At 36.3% G+C, this 13,838-nt stretch overlaps 1 protein-coding gene and 1 pseudogene across 1 annotated transcript in view; one reads left to right on the forward strand and one right to left on the reverse strand.

The window, feature by feature from the left end:
• Positions 1–13,838, reverse strand: part of FAM104B (family with sequence similarity 104 member B) — a 257,977-nt gene that overhangs the window by 137,049 nt on the left and 107,090 nt on the right. The window lies entirely within an intron of this gene.
• LOC131401001 (large ribosomal subunit protein eL31-like) lies at positions 12,722–13,122 on the forward strand (annotated as a pseudogene).

A 13,838-nucleotide genomic window follows, 5' to 3' on the forward strand; every position in this document is an offset into this window, starting at 1 on the left:
CAAATGTCCACAAGCAGGTAATAAAATCAATAGACAACAAATATCTCTACCTTAGGAGTATAACAAGGTTATATTTTCTGACTTTCCACATATCCCATGTGTTATAGGCTGAATTTTGTTCCCCCTAAATTCATATATTAAAGTCCTAAGCCCCAGTGTCTCAGAATGTGGCTGTATTTGGAGATAGGGACTTAAAAGGTATGATTAAGTTAAAATGCTGTTAGAGTGAGCCCTAATCCAATCTGACTGTGTCCTTATAAGAAAAGGAAATTTGGACACACAGGGAGACAATAGGGATGTGCACACACAGAGGAAAGACAATGTGAGGACACAGTGAGAAGGCAACCATCTGCAAGGCAAGGAGAGAGAAGTCTCAGAAGAAACCAAACCTGCCAATGCTTTGATCTGAGATTTCTAGCTTCCAGGACTATGAGAAAATAAAATTTCTCTTATTTAAGCTACCCAGTCTGTGGTATTTTGTTATGGCAGCCTTGGCAAACTAATACACCATGCTAATGCCCCAGCTTTTCGTCAGATTTAGCTTGTGAATCTTGGCTCTATAGTGGGCATTTCATAAATTTTGTTGTTGTTGTTGTTAGCTAAGACAGGACTGAATGGAGAAGTGAGTGTGCAACTAGTGGGTGGGGGCTGGTTAACTTAATTTATATAAAAAATGGTCTCTTTTGAGGAAAGGTTGAGATATTTCAGGGCCTCCCTGTTGTTTCAGGAAAACCTTGTACATAACATCAGTAAAACTTTCTAAGATTAAAACTCTAGACTGTTCTCCAGTTTTACTACATGAAAGATACAGAAGAACATGACAAGTAGGCAAGATACGGACTGATTTCAGAGCATAGACTTCAGAGTCATGAAAACCTGAGTTTGGGCCATTCTTATCTTCAGGTACCTCATCTGTAAATTAAGGATAATAATAGTAAATACATTAGGGGGTTCATGGGAAGGATTATATGAGGTACTGCGTGGAAAGAAGACCTGATCCACAAGTATTAATTTCTAAATTAGAATGTCTTTCAAATTACAAAGGGTTATGGCAACTTAAAGTGGTGAGAATATCTTAATACCAATAAAGTTGTTCACTCTGCCATCCACAAGCAATTAGCCTTATAGAATCAAGACATGGTCTGTGAAAGGCTCAGTAACGGCACCTGATACCCAACCTATTGCATGTTAGTAATACTCAGATGAAATAAACAATGCAAATTACCTGACACCTAGTAGTACTCAAAAAATATTGGCGTGTACCAATTCTTATCACCCTACACACAGACACACTCTGTCCTTTACTTATCTCCTCTACACACACACACACACACACACACTAAAATCCTACTCAAATCTAAGTTTTTTGTTTTCTAGGGAAAATCCTCTAGTCTTAGAAGAGATTACAGACAAACAGGTATGAACACCTATCCTTTTTACTTCCTCCTTTAAAGGTATATTCACTTTAACTTCTAAGGTCTCTGTGGAGATCACATGATTAGAACCCAATTGACATCAACATGAACTTTCTGTAACCGTTTCAGAGTATACAAACAAAAGATGGTTTTTATTAAAATTTAACAATGGTGACTGCATCATAAAGCAATTTTGATTGCAGAATCTATTTTACCATTAGAAGAATGTTATGGCCAGTGGTAGACTACCTGATTCAGTCCTCTATAATCAAAAAGGTTAACAGATTTATTCAACTGTATATCTTGAAAAGTACAGATACAAGTCTAAAATCCTTTATACAGCATTCAAATGTGAAAATTGCTCTGAGCTGTTGAGAGTGCAGTCTACATTTGTTACACTAGAGGCAGCAACGTATAAGGAATGGTGATGTACTCTGACTACATTTCCATTGGATTCTGATATTTGACCAAAAACAAATACATACTATTTAGACATTGAAAGACTGATACTTTTGTTAGATTTTCTGGGATTTTAGGAGGACATCCAGGGGAAGATTTTGATTGGAGTGCTTTGTACTTTTGTTGCTTTCAAAGCTAGGTGAAATAATGCCTGCTTTTTCTCTCAGTTCCTTTCCCTCCGGCTGACAAAGCCATGGACAGGACTCCATAAGATTCAGACACAAGGTGTGAGACTGGAAGCATGGGGCCAATAGAGAAAGTGGAAGGCAGCAAGGGCAGGATTCAAGGCCATTCTGTAGAGTTATTCTCAACTAAACTTCTAGGAAAATCTCTGTGTTTATCTTTCTGTATTTATATGTGTATGTAAAAGAATTACAAGGATGAATGTATCTGTACTTGTTTGGCTAATACCCATCCTCCATACACTGTTGCATTTTGAATATCAATTTTGTTTTTATCTCACAAGCTCATGAATCAAGCATGTTCAGCTTCAGTTTCCTTGGTAACCAACCTCTGCTTCCTGTCTAGACTTCTGGTCATGAGAAGAGAGAAAAGAAAAAAATGCAGAATGGGGGAGACAGGGTTAGAAAATGTTATACCTTATTCCTCTTGCCCTTCCTTGCCACAGTCTAATTCTCCACTACTCTAGCCATCCTCCACCAAAAGTGAACCAAGTCTGTTGGTGAGGTTAAACGAGATTAATCCCACCAGTAGAGCCCCAACCTCCTTGCCCTCATCTATGTATCAATTTGATATTGAGTCAACTCACCCATCTGGGATTAAATCTAAGAGTATCTTGACAAAAGATCCAAAGATTAAAAACCGTTGGCAGAATAGACATATATCTTTCTACTCCTTCTTGCCTCTCTCTGCTTCTGAAATACAATGAGGGCAGAGAAAAAAGTTGACCCATAGAAGAGACAGGGAACAACACTACTCCTGGAATCCCTAAGTGCCAACTATTCCAGAACCCAGACTCCTAGGCACTCCCATCATTGCATCTGCATTGCATTCTAAATGAAAGCTTCTCGCTGGAGCCCTGCCTCCACCTTCTCCAGTCCAGCATTGTGTTCTCATTCTAAATCACCCCCATTGGAATCACATGCCACCATTCCAATTCCTAACCTCCATCACGAACACTACTATAATTACCCACCACACCCTGGTGGCCCTCACCACACCCTGAAGGGACTTCCTAGAAATCCAACTATGTGGGATAAACTTCAATGCTAGGAAACCCCAAATCTATGCCCTCAGACTGGCTCTGCAGTCCTAGCCTCAAGATTCTCTATAACTGGATTCTAGTTCTTAGTTGTCGTGGAAATACTCAAGTCATCTCTTACTTGGCCTGAAGGACTCCTACCCCTTTAGGGACCTGGATTTCATGACTTCCACATTCTCTCCCATGCCTCCCTTTTCTTCCAGCTTTCCTAGCCCCAGCCCCCTCAGGTTAAGGATATCACTGCCAATATCATCCCTGTGGAACACAGAGCAATTAAAAGACAGAACCAGAGGGTAAGTTGTGAGGAAAGAACTCGAAGAGCTGAGGAAATGTCTCCAACTTCCCCTCCTTTCTGAATGACTCAGGTATTCCTACTCATACAAGTCCAAGCCCTGTCTTTCCTCCCGGAGGCCCAGATGTCCATATTCCTACACTGGTGCTGAGACCCTACAGTCCACTCCACATCAGCTGCCTTCACCCATAGCCACAGATTAAAAACAACAATAAACTTCTAAATTATCTTGAGGTAAAGGTGAAATTTTACAAATCCAATTAAATGCTAATTTGAACTAGCATCAGTAAAAACATTACATATCCAGAGTTAAAGAAAGCATCCAAGTTTATACTCAAGTTAATTTATATCTTCAATTGTTTTTCTTTTAAATAAGAGAAACTAAAAATAAACTAAATTTTCAAAATTGTTCAGCAAGCAAGCTTGAGAAAAGCAAAAAAATAAAAATAAACAGTAGAGAAAATAGCAGTAATCTAGTTAGAAAATGGAAAAACAATTGTTAACTATGTGGAAGAAAATATTTTGATAATTATCTCACATAATATACCAAAATAACTGTCTATTTTATTCAGAAATTTAAAAAAATAAAGAAATAACTAAATGAAAATATAACAGAATGTGCATCTTACCAGACAAGAATTCATTAATAAAAGAAATAAACCACAATGGAAGTTATTGATCAATTTGATTTTGTAAGTAGTGCGGAGGATTTAAAGCAACTAAAACACTTAATACAATGCTGATGGGAGTGTAAATTAGTACAGCCTCTTTGAAAAACTGTTTGACAGTACCCACTAAATTTGAGAATATGTATACCATATGACCCAACAATTCACCTCCCAGACATACACATAACAAGAATGTATATATGTGTTTGTTAAAAGATGTGTGCATGAATATTCAAGGCATAAAATTACTAAGAGCTTTAAGCTGGAAACTCCTCAAATATCCATCAATAATAGAATAGATAAATAAAAAGCAGTATATTTACATAATGGAAAACTATGTTGCAATGAGAATGAAAGAAACTACACACAACAACCTGGAAGAATTTTATAGACATAATGTTGAGCTAAAAGAAAGCAGACACAGACCAATCACCAGTAAGGAGATCGAAACAGTAATCAAAAACCTACCCAAAAATAAAAGTCAAGGACCAGACTGCTTCCCTGGTGAATTCTATCTAACATTGAAAGAAGACTTAATACTTATCCTTCTCAAACTCTTCCAACAAATTGAGGAGAGGGGGAAGCTCCCTAACACATTCTACGAAGCTGACATTACCATGATAGCAAAACCAGACAAGGACAACACACAAAAAAAAGAAAATTACAGGCCAATATCACTGATGAACATCGATGCAAAAATCCTCAACAAAATACTAGCAAATAGCATACAACAATACGTTAAAAAGATTATACACCATGATCAAGTGGGATTTATTCCATGGATGCAGGGATGGTTCAACATTTGCAAATCAATCAACATAATACACCACATTAATAAAATGAAGAATAAAAATCACATGATCATCTCAGTAGATGCAGAGAAAGCATTTGACAAGATATAGCATCCATTTATGATAAAAACTCTAAATCAAATGGGGATAGAAGGAAAGAACCTCAACATAGTAAAGGCCATATATGACAAACCCACAGCTAATATCATCCTCAATGGTGAAAAACTGAAACCAATCCCTCTAAGAAAAGGAACCAGACAAGGATGCCCACTCTCACCACTCCTATTTAACATAGTACTGGAAGTCCTAGCCAGAGCAATCAGGCAAGAAAAAGAAATAAAAGGGATCCAAATTGGAAAGGAAGAAGTGAAACTGTCACTATTTGCAGATGACATGATTTTATATATAGAAAACCCTAAAGAATCCACCAGAAAACTTTTAGAAGTAATAAACAAATACGGTAAAGTTGCAGGTTACAAAATCAACATACAAAATTGAGTTGCATTTGTATACACTAACAACGAAGTAGCAGAAAGAGAAATTAAGAATACAATCCCATTTACAATTGCAACAAACAGAATAAAATACCCTGGAATAAACATAACCAAAGAGGTGAAAGATCTGTACATCAAAAACTATAAAACATTTCTGAAAGAAATTGAAGAAGACACAAAGAAATGGAAAGATATTCTGTGCACTTGGATTGGAAGAATTAACATAGTTAAGATGTCTATACTTCCTAAAGCCATCTATAGATTCAATGCAATCCCTATCAAAGTTCCAACAACATTTTTCACAGAAATAGAACAAAGAATCCTAAAATTTATATGGAACAACAAAAGACCCCGAATAGCTAAAGGAATCCTGAGAAAAAAGAACAAAGCTGGAGGTATCACACTCCCTGATTTCAAAATATAATACAAAGCTATAGTAACCAAAACAGCATGGTACTGGCACAAAAACAGACACACAGATCAGTGGAATAGAATCGAAAGCCCAAAAATAAACCCACACATCTATGGACAGCTAATCTTTGACAAAGGAGTCAAGAACATACAAGGGAGAAAGGAAACTCTCTTCAACAAGTGGTGTTGGGAAAACTGGATAGCCACATGCAAAAAAATGAAAGTAGACCCTTACCTTACACCATACACAAAAATTAACTCCAAATGGATTAAAGACTTGAATGTAAGACCTGAAACTATGAAACTTCTAGAAGAAAACCTAGGCAGTACGCTCTTCGACATTGGTCTTAGCAACATCTTTTCAAGCACCATGTCTGACCGGGCAAGAGAAACAAAGAAAAAATAAACAAATGGGACTACATCAAATTAAAAAGCTTCTGCACAGCAAAGGAAACCATCAACAAAACGAAAAGACAACCTAACAATTGGGAGAAGATATTTGCAAACCATACATCTGATAAGGGCTTAATCTCCAAAATATATAAAGAACTCATGCATCTCAACAACAAAAAAACTACCAACCCAATTAAAAAATGGGCAAAAGACCTGAACAGACATTTCTCCAAAGAAGATATACAGATGGCCAACAGACACATCAAAAGATGTTCAACATCATTAACTATCAGGGAAATGCAAATCAAAACTACAATGAGATATCACCTCACACCCATCACAATGGCTATAATTAACAATCAGGAAACAACATGTGTTGGAGAGGATGTGGAGAGAAGGGAACTCTCATACATTGCTTGTGGGAGTGCAAATTGGTGCAGCCACTCTGGAAGGCGGTATGGAGGTTCCTCAAAAAATCAAGGATAGAACTACCATATGATGCAGCTATTCCCCTGCTGGGTATTTATCCAAAGAACTTGAAAACACACATCATAATGATACAAGCACCCGTATGTTCATTGCAGCATTATTCACAATAGCCAAGACTTGGAAGCAACCTAAGTGCCCACCAAGGGACGAATGGATAAAGATGTGGTATATATACACAATGGAATACTACTCAGCCATAAGAAGTGATGAAATCCAGCCATTTGTGACAACATGGACGGACATTAAGGGTATTATGCAAAGTGAAATAAGTTAGAGGGAGAAAGTCAAATACCGTATGATTTCCTTCATTTAGTAGTAGATAATAACCACAATAAACAAACGCATAGAGACAGAGATTGGATTGGTAGTTACCAGAGGAGAAGGGGGGAGGGAGGAGGGCGAAAGGGATAATTCGGCACATGTGTGTGGTGATGGATTGTAATTAGTATTTGAGTGGAGAACATGATGTAGTCTATGCATAAATAGAAGTATAATGATTTACACCTGAAATTTATACAATGTTATAAACCAATGTTACTGCAATAAACAAAAAATTACAAAAAAAAGAAAAAGAACGAGCACATTTCACACCCAGATGTGCAGCCTTAATAGCCTATAAGAAGATGCATATGGCAGGGAGCAAGGGTGGGGTGGGGGCTGGGTGCTTGGTGCGTGCTTGTGTGAGTGTGGAGGCTGGGGGCCAGCGGGAGTGGGAGGCCAACAGTTAGCAGTCGGGACATGGCCCCACTGACCACATTTAATCAGCCCTGTGTAAACAATTCAACATTTTCATTGTTCTATAAAAACTAATAAAGAGAAACAAGCACTTAAAAAAAATGAAAGCAGACACAAAAGAGTAAGTATATACTATAAAATTTTACTTATATACTGTCCAAACACAGGCAAAACTATTCCATGACCTTAGAAGTCAAGATAGGGGAGAGGGTGATAAATAAAAATGGACAAGGAGTGGAATTCCTGGGATGATGGCAGTGTTATGTTATTATATCTGCATGCTGGTTACACAAGTATGCTGAATTTGTGAAAATGTGTTGACCTGTACATTTATAACTTGTGCACTTTCTATGTACATTATTCTTCAATAAAAATGGTTTTCTAAAGAACTTAAGTATATGTAAAATGCAATCACAAACTAAAAGCTATTTGGGAAATACAAAAGACAAAAATCATAAATTTTTTAAATGGCTACTAAAAATTGATAAGCATAAAAACACATCAAAAGAAAACTGTGCAGATAGTTTAAATCAGTGATTAATTAATAAAGGTGGCAATACAAATAATAAATTATCAAAAATATTGAATTTCCCTACTAATAAAAAATCCCGAAAAGAAAAACAAGACATTACTTTTCTGGCCAATCTAGAAAAGGTTAAAATAATATGATTTGTAATTTATCAAGAATTTTTATGATAACTTTTTTTAAAGTGATATGCATTTCCGGTCATCACTTTGATGATTAGAAGTCGTTTCCCACATGTAAAAAGAGAAGCTCATATTTCTGACCTGTATGCATTATGTGATTATGTATTTTTTTCCTAGAAAATGCATTTTTCCTGAAACGGTCTTTCTTTTTCTGAAGAGTGTTAGTGAGGATTTTGTGAAATAGTTTCTATTTTCCCCTGTTACTGGTGGCATTATTAACCGTTGCAATTGTTTGTGTGGGGCAACTTGGCAATATGTGTACAAACTTTGAAATATGTGTAGAGCACAGATTATTCCACTTCTATAAACTTAATTCAAATAGAAAATATTAATTTATATTTCTTGCCTTTTTAATGATAGCCATTCTGACAGGCATGAGGTGATATCTCACTCTGGTTTTGATTTGCATTTCCCTAATAATTAGTGATGTTAAACATCTTTACATGTGTCTGTTGGCTATCTGTATATCTTCTTTGGAAAAATGTCTGTTCATATTATTGGCCCATTTTTTGATCAAGTTGTTTATTTTTTTTGTTGTTGAGTTGTATGTGTTCTTTGTATATTTTGGAAATTAACCCCTTATTGGATATATGACTTGGAAATATTTTCTCTCAGTTGGTCGATTGTCTTTTTGTTTTGTTTTGTTTTGTTGATGGTTTCATTTGCCATGCAAATAAAGTCCCATTTATTTATTCTTTGGTTCCCTTGCCTGAAGAGACATATTCAAAAAGATACTGCTAAGACCAATGTCAAAGAGGGTACTGCCTATGTTTTCTTCTAGGAGTTTTATACCTTCAGGTCTTACATTCAAGTCTTTAATCCATTTTGAGTTAATATTTGTGTATGGTGGAAGATACTGGTCTACCTTTATTCTTCTGCATGTGGCTGTTCAGTTTTCCCCACACTATTTATTTAAGAGAATTTCCTTACTCCATTGTATGTTCTTGGTTCCTTTGTCATCAATTAGCTGTCCATAGATGTGTGGTTTTATTCCTGGGTTCTCAATTCTGTTAGGTTGATCTGTGTATCTGTTTTTGTGCCAGTACTATGCTGTTTTGATTACTGCAACTTTGTAGTATATTTTGAAGTCAGGGATTGTGATGCCTCCAGGTTTGTTCTTTTTTATCAGGATTGCTTTGGATATTAGGGGTCTTTTGTTGTTCCTTATAAATTTTAGGACTCTTTGTTCTATTTCTGTGAAGAATGTCATTGGGATTCTGATTGGGATTGCATTGAATCTGTAGATTGCTGTAGGTGATATGGACATTTTAACTATGTTTATTCTTCCAATCCATGAGCACGGAATATCTTTCCATTTCTCTATGTCTTCTTCAATTTCTTTCAATAATGTCTTATAGTTTTCAGTGTATAGGTCTTTCACTTCCTCAGTTAAATTTATTCCTAGGTTTTTTATTCTTTTTGTTGTGATTCTATGTGGGATTGTATTAGTGATTTCTCTTTCTGCTAGCTCGTTATTATTGTATAGAAATGCAACTGATTTTCGTATGTAGATTTTGTACCCTGCAACTTTACCGTATTCTATTTCGATTTTGTTAATTATTTCTAACTGTTTTTTGGTGGATTCTTTAATGTTTTCTGTATATAGAATCATGTCATCCTCAAATAGTGACAGTTTTACTTATTCCTTTCCGATTTGGATCCTTTTATTTCTTTTTCTTGCCTAATTGCTCTGGCTAAAACTTCCAAACTGGTGCAGCCACTATGCAAAACAGTATGGAAATTTCTAAAAAAATATATAAATAGAAATACCATGTGATCCAGCTATTCCACTTCTGGTTATTTATCCCAAGAACATGAAAACACTAATTCAAAAAAATATGTGCTTTCCTATGTTCATTGCAGCATTACTCACAATAGCCAAGACTTGGAAGCAACTCAAGTGCCCATCAATGGGTGAATGGACAAAGAAGATGTGGTATATATATACAGTGAAATACTATTCAGCCATTAAAAAGACAAAATCATGCCATTTGTGACAACATGGCTGGACCTTGATGGTATTATGTTAAGTGGAATAAGCCAGGCAAAGAAAGACAAATACCATATGATTTCACTCATATGTGGAAGTTAAACAAACAAATACATAGATAAGGAGAATATATTGGTAGTTACCAGAGTGGAGGGGAGTGGGTGACACATATGTATGGTGATGGATAAAAGCTAGACTATTGGTGGTGAGCATGATGCAGTCTATACAGGGGTTGAAATGTAATTATCTACACTTGAAAATTACACAATGTTATAAACCAATGTGACCTCAATAAAATAATTTTAAAAATATATTAACTTATGAAAATGTTTACTAAATCATTAATTATGAAATATTTTTGTGTGTGTGAGGAAAATTAGCCCTGAGCTAACATCTATGCCCATCTTCCTCTATTTTATGTGGGATGCTTGCCACAGCATGGCTTGACAAGCTGTGCATAGGTCTGCTCCTGGGATCCAAACCCACTAACCCTGGGCCACTGAAGTGGAGCACGCAAACTTAACCACTATGCCACCAGGCCAGCCCCTATGAAAGTATTTTTTTAAATAGAAATAATCAAAAACATACAACTTCTAGGACTAGGTGAATTCACCAAAAGAAATACTATGCATCACTTAAAATCATGTTTTTAGAAATATATTTGCAGCAGAAAGTGTATGAAGATTTAAACTCAGATTTTTTTCCCTGTGCTTCCTTGGGCTGAGCACCATTTCCTCATGTTTCCTATGGCAGACATCATGTTCTATATGCACAGCTGTCAGTAGAAGGAAAAATGCAGCTTAGAATCATGACTTGAATTATTGGCTTTAAATTCTAAAAAGGAATCTTAAAACTCAAATTAGAAATGATCTTGAAAATCAAGGCTTCAGATCACAAGAACAGGGCTTTTTGAGAGGAAAAAATGGGGGAATGTTGAGCGACAAAAGGCTAAGAACCTGAGCCCTTAGTTTCATACCACAAGCAATATAAAGGGGAAGAAGGTATGATGACACAAGAGCAATTTTTGAGCACCAACAGAACAAAAATATTCAAATATATGGTGTGAGAGGGATAACTTTAGCCTCACTGAAGCCTAGACAGATGATGAATCCCTGTCAAGGATCACAGGGTTCCATGCTTCTTGCACTGAGAACAGATAGATTCAGATGATAGAAACCTAGAGACCTATATTGATATCCTATGTTAGTTTGACAGAATCCCATGGCACAAGGTCCCATTGCCTCAATTCCAGGGCTGGAATTTGGGGTGACTGAAAGCTGAAGAGCAAGTGCTGGGTCTAGCACCTCTGACAAGCAGAGCAGCAATATCTGAGCCATATATTAGGCAGCTGTGGTAGGCATAATTTTAAGATGACCCCATGATTCCTGTGCCCTGGTACACACATATCTGTGTAATCCCCTCCCCTTGAATGCAAGCAGAACTTGTGAGATAATTATAACCAAGAGAATATGGCAATTATGAAGGAATTTTTCAGATATAATTAAAATCCTTAATCATTTGGCTTTGAGTTAATGAAAAGGAAGATTATCTTGGGTGGACCTGACCTAATCATGTGAGCTCTTTAAAAGACGCCTTCTCTAAAGTAAGAGACTCAAAGCAGCAGAGATACTTTCCTGCTGACCTTGAAGGAATAAACAGTTATGCCATGAACTGCCTATAGAAAGGATTAGCCTTTATGAGTTAAGTCTCTGTCCTACAACTGCAAGGAATTGGATTCTGCCAACAAACTGAGTGAGCTTGGAAGAGGACTCAGAGATATCTAAGAAAATGCATTCTGCCCAACACCTTGATTTCAGCCATGTGAGATCCTGAGCAGATGACCCATCTATGCCACGTCTGGACTCCTGATCCACAGAAACACTGAGGTAATAGTGGTGTGCCATTTTAAACTATTAAGTTAGTAATAATATGTTATGCCATAACTAAACTAATATACTCCCCAAGTTCTGTGTACTCCAACTTGGTATGGGAAAGCATTCAAGAGTTCCTTACTTCTTTTGAAGGGTAATCAAGAACTAGATAAAAGTTTGAGATAGCAGTGTTGTAAAGGCCTCCAGGTCATGACAAGAAGGACACTGATTGATCTGTATGGACATGATTAGTAGAGCACCGAAGAACTCAGAAAACAAGGATATGACAGAGGCCTATAATAGACAAAAGACAGCAATTATGGAGCCACAATTTCAGTTATGCAAGATGAATAAGTTCTGGATATCTGAGGTACAACAATGTGACTGTAGTTAACAATACTGTATTGTATACTTGAAATTTGCTACAAGGGCAAATCTTAGGTGTTCTCACCACAAAAAATAAAGGAAAAAGAATATGGTAACTATGTGAGGTGATGAATATATTAATTAGCTTGATTTTGGTGATTATTTCACAATGTACACATATATCAAATCATCAAGTTCTACTTCTTAAATACGTATAATTTTTATTTGTCAATTATACTTCAATAAAGCTAGAAAAAAGAAGGTAAATATAACAAACTCTATAAATATATACTTGCTCTTTTTTCTTTTCTCAGATTCTTTAATAGACATAAAATTATATACAGCAATAATTATAAAAGTGAATTATTGAGTTTAAAACATATAGATATGCTTCCTTTTCAACCTGGGCCTGGCATAATGGCTCCTGCAAAGAAGGGTGGTAAGAAGAAAGGCCATTCTGACACCAAAGAGGTAGTGACAGGAGAATATACCATCAATATTTACAAGTGCATCCATGGAGTAAGCTTCAAGAAGCATGCCCTGTGGGCACTCAAAGTGATCGAAAATTAGCCATGAAGGATATGGGAACTCCAGATGGACACATTGACACCAAGTTTAACAAAACCATCTGTGCTAAAGAAATAATGTCCCATATTGTATTCACGTACAGGTGTCCGGAAAATGTAGTGAGAATGAAAATTCACCAAATAAGCTCTATATGTTGGTTACCTGTGTATCTTTCACCACTTTCAAAAGTCTACAGATAGTCAATGTAGATGAGAACTAACCGCTGATTGTCAAATAAAGTTATAAAACTGCAAAAGAAAGAAACATATAGATGTAATATGCATAAAAATAATAGCACAAAAAAGTGTAAGAGGGAATAGAGCTATATAGGAATAATATTTCTATTACTCACTGGAACTAAGTTAGTAGAAATCCAAAGTAGATCCTGGTAAGTTAATATGTATATGGTAAGCCTTAGGGAAACCCTTAAGAAAATATCTCAAAAAATATAGTGAAGAGGCCAGCCCGGTGGCACAGTGGTTGAGTACGCGCACTCTGCTTTGGGCGGCCCAGGGTTCGCAGGTTCAGATCTCAGGCATGCACCGACACACCACTTGTCAAGCCATGTTGTGGCGGCATCCCATATAAAGTAGAGGAAGATGGGCACGGATGTTAGCCCAAGGTCAATCTTCCTCAGAAAAAAGAGGAGGATTGGTGACAGATGTTAGCTCAGGGCTGATCATCCTCACAAGGAAAAAAAATTTAAAAAGAAATATACAGTGAAAAATCAATAAATGAATTAAAAAGCTATACTAGAAGATATTTAATTAATGCAAAAGCAGATCTGGGTATTCTCCTATTCTCAGGTTTAAGGAATTCTGCCTAGCTCCTGGCAAAGGAGGAATAGAGAAACAAAGAAGACACGACACATAGAAAACAAAACATAAAATTGCAGACATAAATCCAACTACATCAAAAATGACGTTAAATGTGGATGGATTAAACAATTTAACAAAAATTTCGTCCT

Source organism: Diceros bicornis, chromosome X (assembly GCF_020826845.1).
Source record: "Diceros bicornis minor isolate mBicDic1 chromosome X, mDicBic1.mat.cur, whole genome shotgun sequence".
NCBI classification, from domain to species: Eukaryota; Metazoa; Chordata; class Mammalia; order Perissodactyla; family Rhinocerotidae; genus Diceros; species Diceros bicornis.